Here is a 16,961-nt window from a genome sequence, read left to right as displayed (position 1 = left end):
AAAAGGAATTAAGGGAAGAAGGAAAAAAAAGGAAAGAAGGAAGGAAGGAAGGAAGGAAGGAAGGAAGGAAGGAAGGAAGGAAGGAAGGAAGGAAGGAAAGAGTGAAACAGAGACAGATAGAGAGGACAGAGAAACAGAAATGAAGAAAAGAAAAATTGGATATGGCTCTGGTAAAACTTTTAACACTGGTAAAATGAGCAAAACTAACTACTCAGACTAATTTAAGCCAAAACCCAGAAAGGACCATACCAAAGGCTCTTTTGGATAAGGCTGTTTTTGTTTTGCTTTGCTTTGCTTTGCTTTTTTTGAGGATATTCCAAAAGCATATGTTAAAATGTTTTTAATCAGAGATTATTTACCAGGGGTACTTGTCTCAGTATGTCCAGTCTAGTGACTTTGAAGTACTATCTAGTAAACTGAAAACCTGTAAGCTAAATTTTGAGTAAAATAGAGAAAAATAGCTAGATAACACTGGGACTATAAGAAATGGATGTGTCACAGAAAGAACCATAGTAAATAGAATTTAAAATTATCCTCAGAACAAAATAAACAAGACAGTCAGAAATAACATATGTGGTTTTCTATGTATACATACATACAATCAACATAATTTGGAAAATAAATTAACCTGAAGTCTTAACATAGATAAATACAATCTTACTGATAAAACTGAGACTTGGTTAAATAGAGTACTTAACATTCAAAGAGATAGATATAATAGAAAAACAATGGGAATAACCTTATAATAATAATACCATATGCATTTTATCTCTATATTCATATCTATATATCACTTTAAAGCATGTGTGGGAAAAGATGAAGAACTTAAACACATATTGATCAGAGACTGTTAGCTAAAGTAGATCAAGCCTATAGGCCTCAGTTTCGGCTTCTCCAGAGTCACATGATTTTAGATAAGGCCTGGACTACATTCCATTATCCAACGTGGCCAAAGAAGCTGTATATCACCTTGTCTACTACATTCCACTGACCTAGGGGAACAGTAGACTTATGGGACCATTCACAACATATAGAGGGCAAGATTTTGGAGGTTCTTTGTCTGAAATGTATAAAAGATGTAAGTATTTTCAAGGCTCTGGTCCTATCCTGCTTGTGAAATTTGGTTCGCAGACCAGGATGGTGTCCACTTCTCGAGATTCTAATAAATAATTCTGCTTTCTATGAGTGATCTCAGTAGTAGTCAATTTGGGTAGGTCTTTTTGTCCCAAACAAGAATAAGGCACAAGTCACATATAATTTCTTTTAAATCTCACTGAATTCATCTGAGAATGTTACTCGCCCCATTGTAAGGAAAGGAAAAAGAGATCCACATGAAATAAAGTGATTTCTTCCTCATGACATAGCAAATCATTTGGAGAGAAAATCTGAACTTATATCTTCAGACCTAATCTTTTCTAAAAATATTATATTAATATAAAAAAATTATAAAACATAAAAATCAAAGGGTATAAAACAAAAAATCTATCTCATTTAAAGTGAAGTCAGTGGGGAAAAAGTGCTATTAATATAGAAATATATTGCATACCTGCCCTCCATAAAAATGGATGGTAAAGATGACATTTCTTAAACACACAATATAATTTTAAAAGATATTACCAGAGACAAAGTAATAGGATAATTTCACTATGACTGATGGAATTTCACTATGACTTTTATTCTCATGAAAGCAGATTATTTGAGAAAAGAACACAGTGTTTACCAAATTAATGAGTCATTTTAGAATGAAAATTCATAATAATCTCTTATTGAATAGATAGAGCAGTAGAAGGACCTATATCTGCTATAAACAGTAGGGATAATCACTTTGTGTATCAGGGATTGAAGAGGTTAATTCTGATCATATAGAAAAAAAAACATAGGAAAAGATATTTGATTAAATATTGTGTATACTGAAAAAGTAGATGTATCTATATTCTCACTTTGTTCTCTTTTGTTAGCAAATAAATTTCATCCTAACAGAACTTCTGATATAGATCAACATTATCTGATTCACAAAGGAGAGTGGGATGTCAATATAATTTAAAAATAAACATGACTCAGTTGGATCAGTAGTAGCAGATGAGGTTTTTGGAATTTTGCTTTGGACTATTTCTTTTATCTCTTTCTTTTCTTCCCCCTCTTCAATACTTCCATTCACTTATTTCTTCTTTCTTCTTTCTTTTCTCTCTTTCTCTCTGTATTCTTCTTTCTCTCTCTTTCTCTTTGTTTTCCTTTCTCCCTGCCTCTTTCTCTTTAAGATGAAAGAGATAAAAGGTTCTTTCCATCCAATTTGGCACAGCTGGATGCAGGACAGATATTAATTGCATTATCATCTGTTTTCTCCTCTTGGAATCATTGTGTGCCTTATTAAAAGAACCTTTCCAATTTAGTGCCCAAAGAAACAAAAATGGTATTTTTTATAAGTGAAAAAAATTTAAATCAGTTGTAAAGAATATAGGATATTAATGCTTTCATAGAAGATCTTGATGCTTTGTTTTAATAAAAATTGATAAAATATGGGCATTAAATATATCTTACAGATGACATTTTAGTAAATTTTAGGGATAAAATGAACTATGACTTATATGCAAATATATATTTATATATACATATATTTGTGTGTATATGTGTGTTTAGTGTATTGTAGTTATCTTGTGAATGATGTAATACTCCTTCTGTAAAGGAGAATTATATTTGGACAAGTGTATCAAATTCCAAATAAGTGAAACAATCAATAGTAACAGAAAACCTACTTAACTTTTGGAAGTTCAAATCAAGTCTAAAAAAGCCAAACTAGATCAGAAATAACTACCTCTAATGTTTGCTGGGCTCCTGACAAATTTTTAAAACTCACAGTGAACAGAGATGTAGTATGATAGTGGATAGGCAAAAAAAATTATCAAAAAATGGAAATGGATACCAACTTAGGCTGAAGAGTTAGCCTGTTGTTATTGGGGAAAGCTGAGGACATATTATTAAAGATATAATATCTGAGCTTTTGAAAAAGAATCATTGATTGTAAGAACCAGCATGGTTTTAAGAACAAGCCATGTGGTAGCCTAATTTCCTTTCCTTTTGTGATAGATTTTTATTTATTTATTTTTATAATAGTGAGTTTATTTTTAATACACATTGCTTTATGAATCATGTTGGGAGAGAAAAATCAAAACAAAAGGGAAAAGCCATGGGAGAGATTTAAAAGAAGAAGAAGAAGAAGAAGAAGAAGAAGAAGAAGAAGAAGAAGAAGAAGAAGAAGAAGAAGAAGAAGAAGAAGAAGAAGAAGAAGAAGAAGAAGAAGAAGAAGAAGAAGAAGAAGAAGAAGAAGAAGAAGAAGAAGAAGAAGAAGAAGAAGAAGAAGAAGAAGAAGAAGAAGAAGAAGGAAGAAGAAGAAGAAGAAGAAAGAAGAAGAAGAAGAAGAAGAAGAAGAAGAAAAGAAGAAGAAGAAGAAGAAGAAGAAGAAGAAGAAGAAGAAGAAGAAGAAGAAGAAGAAGAAGAAGAAGAAGAAGAAGAAGAAGAAGAAGTGAACTACAGCATGTGTTGATTTACATTCAGTTTATTTTCTGGATGCAGATAACATTTTCTGTCCAAAGTCTATTGAGACTGGTATTGCTTTGGATCACTGAACTACTGAGAAGGACCAAACCTTTCAAAGTTGATTATTGCACATTCTTGTTGTTATTGTGCACAAAGTATTCCTGGGTCTGCTTGATTCACTTAGCATCAGTTTGATGTAAATCTTTCTAGGCCTTTGTGTTAGATTTTTTAATGATTGAATAATAACATAACTATTAAATACTTTCTATGTCCCAAGCACTATATGTGTACTTCTTTAATAAAAATAAGCCAAAATAGTCTCTAGTGAGGAAACATATAAAGAAAGGGCTATGTATATAACCATACAATCAAAAGGTTTAGAAAGGCCTAGGAAAAGACATAGAAGTGTTGGTCTAGGTAAAAAATGGGGTGAAAATTCACCTATAAAAACCAATTATTCAAGAGATATATTCTAAGATGAAGGATTATGAGGAAGATGAGGAAGACGCTCAGAGTATAGACATCATGTTTGGAAATGTCTGGATTTTTTATATCACTGTCAGAATGAATAAGATTATAGACATAGTATATTCACATAAGGAAAGAATTTCCTTGTGGAGAGATTTAAGTTAAAAAGTAGAAGAGTTAAGGAGTGTAAGAAATGGTTGAGTGATAAGAAATAGGTTGAGAACTGTTTAGAGCAGTGGTTCTCAAAGTGTGGTGCAGTGAATCCTGGAGGGTCTCTGAAATCCTTTCAGAGGGTCTAAAAATTCAAAATTAGGTTTTTTTTCTATTTATGATAAATATCTTATATGTAACCCATATAAACAAACATTCTTTGGACATATTCTCAATAGTTGTTAATACCGTAAAGATTCTGAGAAAAAGGGTTTGAGAACCACTGTTAGAGGTAACTACTTGAATGCACTAGGAATGTGTCCATAGTTCTGTGCTGGGCATTTTTATGAATTGCTTGGATGAATGCATAGATGGAATAATTATCAATGTCATGAATAACATGAAAGTGAAATAAATTTCTTTAGATCTTTAAATGTCAGCTTATGGAAGGATTCAAAAATTAGGTCAATGAAAAGAAACTAAGATAAAATTTTGGCGGGTCAAATATAAAGTACTATTTGAGGGTTCAACAAATCTACCAAATGGGAAAGTGATTATGAGGCATGCTTACTTTAGAAATTTTTGCAAATGTGATATGAGAGTTTAAGTGAATTTCACTCTCAAGATGAGTCAACAGTGAAATATTTCAGTCAGAAAAAAAGAATTCAATCCAACACTGAATTTAGAATAGGGGGGCAGAGCCAAGATGGTGCAAACTTCTTTCTCATCTTCTCCCATGATCCTCAGACTAATAAGCAAATCCAGCCTCTGAATTAGTTCTGGACAGATAGAATCCATGAATATTGGGAGTGCAACAAATTATCAACAAAAGATAATTTTGAAGATCACCAGAAAAGGTCTTTTTCAAACAGACACAGAGAGAAGTGAGGCAAGTGAAAGCAGGCAAAGCACAGATACTGGGCAGCACAGACTAAGGGTGGTGCGGGCTCCATGGGGCAGAAAATCTATGAAGAGGAATCTACAGCAGCAGTGTTGGCCACTCTATCCTGGCTGCAAGTCACTACATTAGCAAAAATGTTATAAAACATCCAACACAAACACAAAAGGTTTGCTGGAGTCTCACAGGACCTTGCCATACCCTGGGTCAGCACAAATTAAGTATAGATCTGGCCACTTGTAGAGAAAGCTTGGGCAAACTTCCCTGCCCTAAAAGCAGATCTTAACTTTTAAAAAAATGAATAAAAAAACAAAAAAGAACTCTAAACATAGACAGTTTTTTGATGAAAAGAACAGATTTCAAACCCTGAGGAGACTACAAGCAGATTGTCTCCAGATGAATTCCCAAAAGGTGATATAAAATGGTCCCCATTACACAAGGCTTTCCTAGAAGAAATTTTAAAACAAATCTTAAAAGAGAGCTAGAAGAAAACTGGGAAAAGGAAATGAAAATTTTGCAAGAAGGTTTGGAAAGGGCAACACAAAATAGACTTAGTGAAATGGGAAAAGTACATAACTCATTAAAAAATAAATTTGACAAAATGGAAAAAGAAAACAACTCCCAGAAAAATAAAATGTGTGAAATGGAAAAAAGAACATAACTTCTTTTTTTTTAAATTTATTTTTATTTATTTATTTATTTAATAGCCTTTTATTTACAGGTTATATGCATGGGTAACTTTACAGCATTAACAACTGCCAAACCTCTTGTTCCAATTTTTCACCTCTTACCCCCCACCCTCTCCCCCAAATGGCAGGATGATCAGTAGATGTTTAATATATTAAAATTTAATTAGATACACAATAAGTATACATGACCAAACCGTTATTTTTCTGTACAAAAAGAATCAGACTGAAATATTGTACAATTAGCTTGTGAAGGAAATAAAAAATGCAGGTGGGCAAAAATATAGGGATTGGGAGTTCAATGTAATGGTTTTTAGTCATCACCCAGAGTTCTTTCTCTGGGCGTAGCTGGTTCAATTCATTACTACTCCATTGGAAATGATTCGGTTGATCTCCTTGCTGAGGATGGTCAGGTCCATCAGAACTGGTCATCATATAGTATTGTTGTTGAAGTATATAATGATCTGGTCCTGCTCATTTCACTCAGCATCAGTTCGTGTAAGTCTCTCCAGGCATTTCTGAAATCATCCTGTTGGTCATTTCTTACAGAACAATAATATTCCATAATATTCATATACCATAATTTATTCAGCCATTCTCCAATTGATGGGCATCCACTCAGTTTCCAGTTTCTAACCAATACAAATAGGGTTGCCACAAACATTCGTGCACATACAGGTCCCTTTCCCTTCTTTATGATCTCTTTGGGATATAAGCCCAGTAGTAACACTGCTGGATCAAAGGGTATGCACAGTTTGATAACTTTTTGAGCATAGTTCCAAACTACTCTCCAAAATGGTTGGATTCGTTCACAACTCCACCAACAATGCATCAATGTCCCAGTTTTCCCACATCCCCTCCAACAATCATCATTATTTTTTCCTGTCATCTTAGCCAATCTGACAGGTATGTAGTGGTATCTTAAGAGTTGTTTTAATTTGCATTTCTCTGATTAATAATGACTTGGAGCATCTTTTCATATGACTAGAAATTGTTTCAATTTCTTCATCTGAGAATTGTCTGTTCATATCCTTTGACCATTTTTCAAATGGAGAATGGCTTGATTTTTTATAAATTAGAGTTAATTCTCTATATATTTTGGAAATGAGCCCTTTATCAGAACCTTTGACTGTAAAAATATTTCCCAGTTTATTGCTTCCCTTCTAATCTTGTCTGCATTAGTTTTGTTTGTACAAAAACTTTTTAGTTTGGTATAATCGAAATTTTCTATTTTGTGATCAGTAATGATCTCTAGTTCTTCTTTGGTCATAAAGTCCTTCCCCTTCCACAGGTCTGAGAGGTAAACTATCCTGTGTTCCTCTAATTTATTAATAATTTCAATCTTTATGCCTAGGTCATGAACCATTTTGACCTTATCTTGGTGTACGGTGTTAAGTGTGGATCAATGCCTAGTTTCTGCCATATTAGTTTCCAATTTTCCCAGCAATTTTTATCAAACAGTAAGAAGAACATAACTTCTTAAAAAATTTGTGAAATGGGTAAAAAGCCATAGAACAAAATAACTCATTTAAAAATTCAATTGGACAAATACAAAAGGAAATAAAAACAAAAAGTAAATGAAGAAAATAATTCACTAAAAATCAGAACTGAACAAATGGAAATGAATGACTCAATGAGACACCAAGAATCAGTTAAGCAAAACCAAAAAGAAAAAAAAAAGAAAAAATAGAAAATACTTAATTGGGAAAATGACTGACCTGGAAAATAGATGTAGGATAGACATTCTAAGGATTATTGGACTTCCTGAAAATCATAATGAAAAAAGAGCCTAGACATTATCTTTCAGGAAATTATCAAAGAGAACTATCCTGATGTCATAGAATCAGAAGGTAAAATAGCCATTGAAAGAAGTCACCAAACACCTCCTGAAAGAAACCCCAAAATGAAAATCCCAAGGAATATCATGGCTAAATTTCAGAACTATCAGACCAAGGAAAAATGTTATAAGCAGCCAGAAAGAAACAGTTCAAACACCAAGGAGCCAGAATAAGGATTACCCAGGTGACCCTGCAGCTTCCACATTACAGGATTTAACCTCCAAATATATAACTCAAGAGAAGCATAAAAAGGTAAAAATAAAAACATTCTTGAAACTGTATTTCTATTATGGATATACATAGAGAGTGCATGTATAATTTAGTTTTACTGTTGTACTATAAAAAAAGAAACTAAAGGTGGAAAGGTGATTGTACTGGGAAAAAAAGGGGAAAGTGGAGGTAAAATGAGGGAAATTACATCTCAGGAAGAGGCAAAGAAAACCTATTATAATTAAGGGAAAGAAGGAAGGGGGATGAACATTGAATGAAGAATGCCGCATAAGCTACTTTAATAAAAACAAAGAAAGAAATATCTGGAATGGCATATTTAGTAGTAGTCATCACATTTTAACAAGGTGATACATGTGTAAAAGAAGGTGGCCAGGATATGGACAGAATGGGAGAACATGTCATAGAAGGATCAGTTGTAGAAACCAGAGATGTTTACCTCCCTCAGTTATTTGAAAAGTGGTCATAGGATAAGAGAATAGATTTTCTTGAAGATAGAACTAGTAAAAAGTAGGTAAATAGAGAGGGTTATGTAAATTCAATGTGAAATAAAAATTCATGAGCAAAATGAATATCTTCCTAAAAAAATAAGATTTCCTCAAGATGGAATATGCTTCTTCACAAAATATAAGAGATGTTTACTTCAAATTTCCTAGTGAATAATATCTCTAGTCACTTCACAGATGTATTGTTGAAGAGATTCTGTTCAAATATTCAATGGTCCAATGACTTCTTGAAATCTCTACCAATGCTAAAATTCTGTGTGATCTATATGAGAGTTAATCTGTAAAAATATTTAATTTTTATTATATAAAATGAGCATTTCAGTGAAGAAAAATAAGAGCAACTTGTACTCCAGAAGGATTTGTGCTAAAAGGTTTAAGTTTAAAAGGATTGAACTAATATTTCTTAGTTTCAACTATATAGTAACCTTTGAGTCCAGCAACCAGAATCTCCTTATTTGTCTTTATGTGTTGTATAACACTCAAATGCCAAGCCATTGGATGACACCTGCTATGCAAGATTCTCTCCTGTGCTGATTCTCCAAGAGCCCAATTTCATCTAAAATGTCGTGCTCATGACTAGGCCAGCAAGACTTCTACTGAAATCAAACTCAGGATTCCAGGAGCTTCCTATTCAGCTGCCCCCTTTGCAGGGATGTTATCAGGACCTCCTTCTGCTGTTAGAAACATAAGTTCCCCTTCACTCATCCTTTCTATCACTATAATAAAATTTGTTTTATTACCTACGTTGTGGTTCTCATTGCCATGCTGTTCCTCATGATCCCCAAACTTAGAATCCCATTGTTACACTACCAAAAGAAACCAATGCATCTCCACATGAAACTGGAAAGTTGAAACATAAAAGCGATAGATATAAGATATAAAAGGAACATATAACTAAGGAAAACTTTTTTTTTAACTATTACACAATTCTGATAATGACACCAGGCCACATTAAAGTTCAACAATAAGTTAAATTTTATGAAAATGCTAAGGTATAACTGGGGGGGGGGACTTCTTTTAAACTTTTTTTATGTCACAATCTAATAAAAAGAAATGAACAGAATGCTACGTTGTAAAGATTATATAATATTACCAATGATAAAAGGAGAGCAAAACATCTCAATTCTTTTTTCTCATGTTTTCTCAATCTTATACAGGTGAGAATATAATCCAGAAAGAATTGGTTCTTAAGATAGGTTTTAAGCCAATACTCACAGAAACAGAAATGTGGTGTTCAAAACCTTTCATAACTTGTTTCTCTTTTCCAATCTTTCCAATCTTCTTTTACCTTACATTGACCCTACCATTATACCTTTATTTCTTCAGATGAAATACAAAATCCTCTGGTTTTCATTCCAAGATTATTTTTAGTTACACTCTTCCTTACTTTACAAATTTCTTATATCTTACACATATTTCACTTTTACTCTTGGTCCACTGGCAGTGATCTCTTTGCTGTTCCTAAAATAAGATACTCTACCTCCAGGTTTCAAGCATTTTCACTGACTTTTTCCCATTTCTTGAATGTTTTTCTTACTCATCTGTACCTGTATTTGCTGGTTGCTTCAAGTTGAAAATAAAACCAATCATCTATATGAAGTCTTTCCTGGTCTTCTTTAATACCTTTCATTGATTATGTCTAATTTAGTCTGCAAAGGGCTACATAGTTATTGCACATAGTTATTTCATGTTCTCTCTCCCATTAGACTAAGTTCATTGAAGTAGAAATTACTTTTCTTTGTAACTTCACTGCATGGAATAGTGCTTGACACATATTATGTGCTTAATAAATATTTATTGTTTGCCTGAGATAAGGATTTCATTGGTCAACGCAATCAAACCAAAAATTATCTGAAATATATTATAGAATATTCTTGATAAGGAGGAATAACAACTGAACCTATAATATTTGTATGTTTCAGGGCTTTTAATAATGTGGTTTGATTTTTTTTTCAATGTGCATCCCATGTTTATGATATTTTGAGGTTAAATGATTTGCCCAGGATCAGTCAGCTTTGTCAGAGAAAGAATTTGAAATCATCTCTGATCTTCATGATCAGTTTTCTGTATACTCTGTTGCATTAATTGCCTCTCTACCCCTTGTCTATTTACAATTCATTTTCATTAATATTTTATTTTTCCCAATTACACGTAAAGCTATTTTAATTATTTTTCAAATTTTGAGTTCTGAATTTTCTCCCTCACTCCTGCTCATACACTTTGAAAAGGCAAGCAATTTGATATAGCTTATATATGTACAGTCATGCAAATTTTTTTCATGCATCACATAAAACACAAATCAAACTAAATAAAAACAAGAAAAATAAAGAAGCAAAGGAAAGTATGCCTCAGTTTGCATTCAAACTCCATCAGTTCTATCTCTGGATCTGGATAGCATTTTCCAACAAAAACCCTTCAGAATTTTCTTGGATCCATAGTATTGCTGAAAATGGCTAAATCATTCATAGTTAATCTTACTACAATATTGCTGATACTATGTACAATGTTCTGTTTGTACATGTTCTCTTTGTGCTGTACTGTTCATTTCACTTTGAAGCAGTTTATAAATGCCTTTACAATTTTTTTTCCCTGAGGGTATCTTTTCATTACTTTTTTAATAGCACTATAGTATTTCCTCATAATCATAAACCACAACTTATTCAGATACTACCTAGTTGATGAGCATACTGTTTCCAATTCGTTGCCACCATAAAAGTCACTAATTTTTTTTACATTTACTTTTTTATTTTTCATTTTTGGGGATACAGACCTATTAATAGTATTGCTGGGTCAAAAGTAATGTACAGTTATAGCCCTTTAGGCATAGAGCCAAATTACTCTTCAAATGAATGGATCAGTTCACAACTCTACATTAATGTCATAATTTCCCCAGATCACTTTCAACATTTGTCATTTTCCTTTTTAGTTTTATTATTAATCAATCTGATAGAAGTAGAGTAGAAACTGAGAAGTATTTTAATTTTAATTTCTTTAATCTGTAATAATTTTAGAGCATTTTTCTTTATGAATATAAATAATATTTCATCTGAAAACTGCATGTTCACATCCTTTGATTGTTAATGAACTGGGGAATGCCTCTGTTTAAAAAATAAACGTGATGCAATTCTCTATATACATTTAACACATAAGGTCTTTTGAATTAAAATTAAAAATGAAAATTAAATAAACTATTGGTCAGTGGTTTTTCCAATGGGATATTCCTATTTTTTTTCTATTTTTTCATTCTTTTGATTTTGTTTTATTGTTTCTTGATGTTCATAGAGTCATTATCTTCCACTTACCTAATTCTAAATTTTTAAGGAATTATTTTCTTTGGCAAGCTTATATAATCCTTTTCCATTTGGCCAATTTTATTTTTTAAGATGTTCTTTTTTTTCTAGTGACTTTTTGTACCTTTGTTCTCCTTTTGGCCACCTATACTTTTTTTAAAGGAGTACTTCTTTTCAGAGGATGCTCCTTTTCTGATTCTCCCATGAGACTGTAATATTATTGTGGGCAAGGATTCTCTTTTGCCTGTTTTTATGTCCTTAGTGCTTGACACAGTGTCTGGAACATAGTAGATTTTTAATAAATGTCTATTGCTGGTCTTATAGACATAATTCGATTAGAAATATATCCCCTTCTAGCCAATTAGGTGATGAACTTTTCTAAAGTCAGCTAGTTTAGTCTTCAGAAAATTGATACTTGGTCCATATTATAATTATTTGAAATTATTTGTCAATAAAATAGATGCCACTCTTTTCAAGTTTGTAGATAAGACAGATGAAAGAGAAAACAAATATGTTATATAATAGAAGGTAGACTTTTTAGAATTGGGGGTTGTAGTAGATGTCAGAGTCGATATGAACCAAGTATATAACATGTTGTTAAAAAAAAGTCCAACACTATCCACAGCAGAAATAAAATAACAATATTGCTGAAAAGAACAAGAACATCAACAAAGACAAATATGTTTTAGTTCATCTTTTCAATGATGGGTATTGTATTGCAATAAAAAACATTGATCAACGAACATATTTAGAAAAAATTAAGCAGAATTGTGAGAGGAAATAATTTCATATAAGGATCATTTGAAGAATTTGGAATATGTAATCATTTGAATGGAAGATTTTAACAAGAGTTCTGAAAATGATCTCTCAATTATTGAGTGACTATCTGTAGAAATAGAACTCGACTTGCTTGACTGGAACACAGAGGGCAGAACTAGAGGTCTTCAATTACAGAGCAATAACAAGGTAAAGTGACAGGAATAACTAGCTAGAGAGACAGGAACTCTAGCTAGGAAAAGATGCTCAGCTTTTCCCAATGGTAGACATTTAAAGGGCAGATGACAGTAATTGTTCTTCCATAAAAAGAGCTTGAGGTTATGGAATTTTTGTAGTATTTCCTATATTATCAGACATATATACATATATTAGCTTTTCCAACTTAACCACTTTTTTTTTAAGAAAAAGATCATTTGAAGAGTATGGCTACAAATATTTGTGATGAAGATAAACTTGAACAATAAAACAAATTTCAAACTACATAAACACATTCTTGCATTTTTTAAATCACAGAATCTCATTTGGAAATTATTTTAAAACTAATTTAGAACTAAATAGTACAATATTAATTGCTTTATCTTATAATGAATGAAATCATTTGAATACAATTCAATTCATTTGTTTATCCAGTATAAACTATTTGTGAAACTTTGCTAAATCCTTGGGATAAAAAGGCAAAAACTACACCTGTCTTCAAGGCCATTAAATCTTTTGAGTAGGCAATTCATTGTGCTGAGGTTTTGTTTTTTTTTTAATTGTTTGATTAAGATAGGGTAAACAAAAAGATTAAATGTTTATAAAATTAAATTATTTTTAAATTGAAACAAAAAACTCAGAAATAATGAGAAAAAGAACAACAAATGGAGGGACAGAGAAACAGAGAGAGAAAGAGAGAGAGAGAGAGAGAGAGAGAGAGAGAGAGAGAGAGACTTGATAAAGTAATATATCTCTCTAATGTTTCTTTGAAAGGGACAATAGAGGAGAAAGAACTCAAAAATACACAAACTACATAATAGTTGGATCCTCAATTATAACAGTAAAATTATGACAGCAAAAGAATTAACCATTGGACTTCTACAATCCAAAACAATTGATTTTCAAAATAGAGTTGGGTAAAACTATTTGAGAAATATGAGCCTCAAAGGGAAAATAAAATATGAAACAAAAGTGCTAAATACTATATCCCAAGAATCATTAGAAGAAAAATTTCTGGAAATATTCAAAATAAAAAGGAAAATATAATGATAGAATTTTAAATCCTCAAAGAGACATGTTAATTTTTTTCCAAATTCTACTGTCACTCTTAAGGAAAGCATCTTGTGATTTCCTAGGAAGGAATAATTCACTTGTCAGAGAACACTAGTTTTAATCAATGTGAGGAATGAAAAAAAGTAGAATAAGATTTTGTAAAAAGCAATGAAAATAGGTTTGTACCTCAAAATGATATTCTGAAAATCTGAGCACACTTCTTCAAGAGGAAAACAAAAGATTTTCTTTAGTATCCCAGACATTCAATCATTCCTCCAAGAAAATGAGTAGTGCAGATCTTTTGAAATACATAATCAACAAACAGTGCTTGCCAAAGTAAAAAGAGTGATCATAGAATGAAAAGGCTATATGATGACACAGCTTTATATTGCTTTAAAGAGAGATAATGCTTTAATCATTTAAAAGTCCAAATTTATCTGAAGGTCATTGTCCTAACTGGAGCTGAGAATACAAAGGTGGATCAGTTAGAAATAAAATAACTAAAAATAGAAAAGAAATACAAAAGAGGGGGGGAATGATCATTTTATATATAATGTGTGTATGTGTATATATATATATATATATATATATTATTTTTAACTGACATGCCAAAACTTGATGTTATATTAACAAAATGGTTAAGGAATGGGAAATAAAACCACAAGATTCAAATTTTTATATATCTTAGGAGGATGAAAGTGCTAAGAACAGCATTTCCTGGTTTACAATCCTGTAGAAGTTGTACTGCTGGCATGGTAAGACTGAAAGTGAATTGGCTTAGAATATTCAGTAATTCAGCAATTCACATATTCAGATAGATATCAGTATTATATGGAACTAGTGACTCAAATTAAGGGTAATCTCATTTAAAGGGCACAGAGGATAATAAGCAGCAACCAGGAGTCCATTGTAAAGTCTCCAGACTATAGACATTCTGTTTTAGATGAATTCCTGAATTCCTGTTAAATTACATGAGATAGAAGCAATAAGAAAGAGAAAGAGTGGAAATTATAAAGAGATCTTGAATTTCCATAGGTGCAAAAACAAACAAACAAACAAATAAATGAATGGATGAATGAATGAATGAATACATAAAAGGCCTGGAATTACTTTATTGCTTCTCACAGGAAGAGAGAGATTATCTGTTCCTTTCTAGAAGGAGCAGAAAAGGATCAGGCCTTTTCCCATAAGGAATTTGGAAGAATATATGAGAAGCTGAAACCAAACCAAACTAAAAAGCTCTGATTAGCAATGATTCCTAGTGGTATGGTTTGATGGAGTCAATCCTGAAATACTCTTCAGTACTGAATTAAATAGGACAGGCATCTATGTCAACACATGTTGATACAGATTAAATTTAATTAATTAGAGCTTTCAGTTGGGATCAGCTTTTATCCTTTTTTGGAGGGGAACTAAGGTCGTGAATTATTCAAACTTGTTCCACAAAAATGAATTTTATACAAAGCAAGTTATATGGTGATCTGATAAGGAAGAAATGAACTTCCTAAAGGAAATAGGTTAGATAGATTAGATTTAGGTGACTCTTTCAGTTTATCACATATTATGGTCAACATAAATTAGGTACAATTAGATTCTACTTTCTCATTGAATTCCCAACTGAATGACTTCAAATTGAATTTAAAAGTACCTTTTGCCAAAGGACTATACAGGTATGGGTTGACTAACTGGTTAAATTTAAGCAATATCACTTTGTAACTTGGACAAATATTGCTCTTAGTAGAAATAAGTATTCTGGAAATTGGGAGTGAGGACATATGGTCCTTTACTTTTCAAAGGATAATGGTAGCTCATCTAGCAAGAAGTTTTAAGTTTAGCTCCTAAAATGTGTGATTAAAAAAATGATGTCCATCCTAGGTAGGTGCTAGCAAAACTATATAAGAAATTTCAACACTCAAACCTTCAGCTCTACTAAAACCTAAGACATCCTCTGAAGCCCTCCTTCATTTGGATCACTCAGGAGAAGAGACAAAAGTCAGAATATAGTTTGGGGAGAGAAATCAAGAACTCCTGGTAGCATTGCAATCTTTTTCAGTTGGTTTATGCATGTTGTTGTGGGTAAAACCAAGTGGAAATAATTAGCTAGGCAAACCAAGGAAAGAAAATGAGAAAGAAACAGAAAAGAACCTTGATGATAGAAAGCTACTATGGTAACAGGGAAGACAAAAACACTACCTCAGAAGAGGCCAAAACGTCCAGAGAACAAATCTCAAAGAGTGATATGACTGGTGTCAAGCTTAAAGAGATTTCTTGGAAGTGCTCATAAAAGACTTTAAAGTGCAAATAAGAGTGGTAGGGAAAAAAATGAGAAAGGAAATGAGATGTGTGCATGAAAAAATCAACAGCTTAGAAAAGAAAGAAAAAAAAAAAAACTATGGGAAGAAAACTTAAAAAGTAGAATTAGCCAAATGGAATAAAGAGATCCAAAGACTTACTGAAGAAAAATTGAAGGGCAATTGGAAGTTAATTACTCCATGAGACAGCAAAAATCAGTCAAAGCAAACTAAACAGAATGAAAAAATGTAAGAAAATGGGAAATACCTTATTGGAAAAACAGCTGGCTTGGCAAATACCTCCAGGAGAAACAATTTAAATATAAGTGGCCTACCTGAAGGCCATGACCAAAAAAACAAAAACAAAAACAAAAAACAGTCTGGATAGCATTCTATAAGAGCTCATTAAGTAAAACCACCCCAATATTCTAGAAACAGAGGGGAAAATACTCAATGGAAGAATCCATTGATCACTTTTTGGAAAGAGATCCCACAAGGAAAACCCCAAGGAACATTATTGCAAAACTCCAAAATGATAAACTCAAGGAAAAAATACTGCAAGTTGCCAAACAAAAATAATTCAAATATCAAGATGCAACAGTCAGGATTACCCAGGAACTTGCAGGTTCTACATTAAAGGATCAGAGGGTCTAGAATACTATATTCCAGAAAGCAAAGGACCTAAGGTTATAACAAAAAATTAACTACCCAGTGAGACTGAACATCATTTTTTCAGGGGAAGAGTTAGAGCTTCAAAGTAAGAAACTTTCAATAATTTCTATTGAAAAAAAAAACAGAACTAAAAAGAAAATCTTATCTATACACTTAAGAAAAGCATTGAAAAGTAAATAAGGGAGAATTTATTTAAAGGTTAAACTGTTTGTATTCCTAGATAGAAAAACAATATCTGTAACTCTTAAGAAATGTATCTGTTACTGGGGCAGACAGAGAGGACCATCGCATGGACTGAGGATGAGGTTGTGAATGGACTCTGATGTTATGACATCAAAGAAAAAATAATTAAGAAGTGGAAAAAGGTCTCTCCTG

Source organism: Sarcophilus harrisii, chromosome 1 (genome assembly GCF_902635505.1).
Source record: "Sarcophilus harrisii chromosome 1, mSarHar1.11, whole genome shotgun sequence".
In the NCBI taxonomy this organism is placed as follows: Eukaryota; Metazoa; Chordata; class Mammalia; order Dasyuromorphia; family Dasyuridae; genus Sarcophilus; species Sarcophilus harrisii.
Note: the sequence above shows the minus strand (reverse complement) of the source record.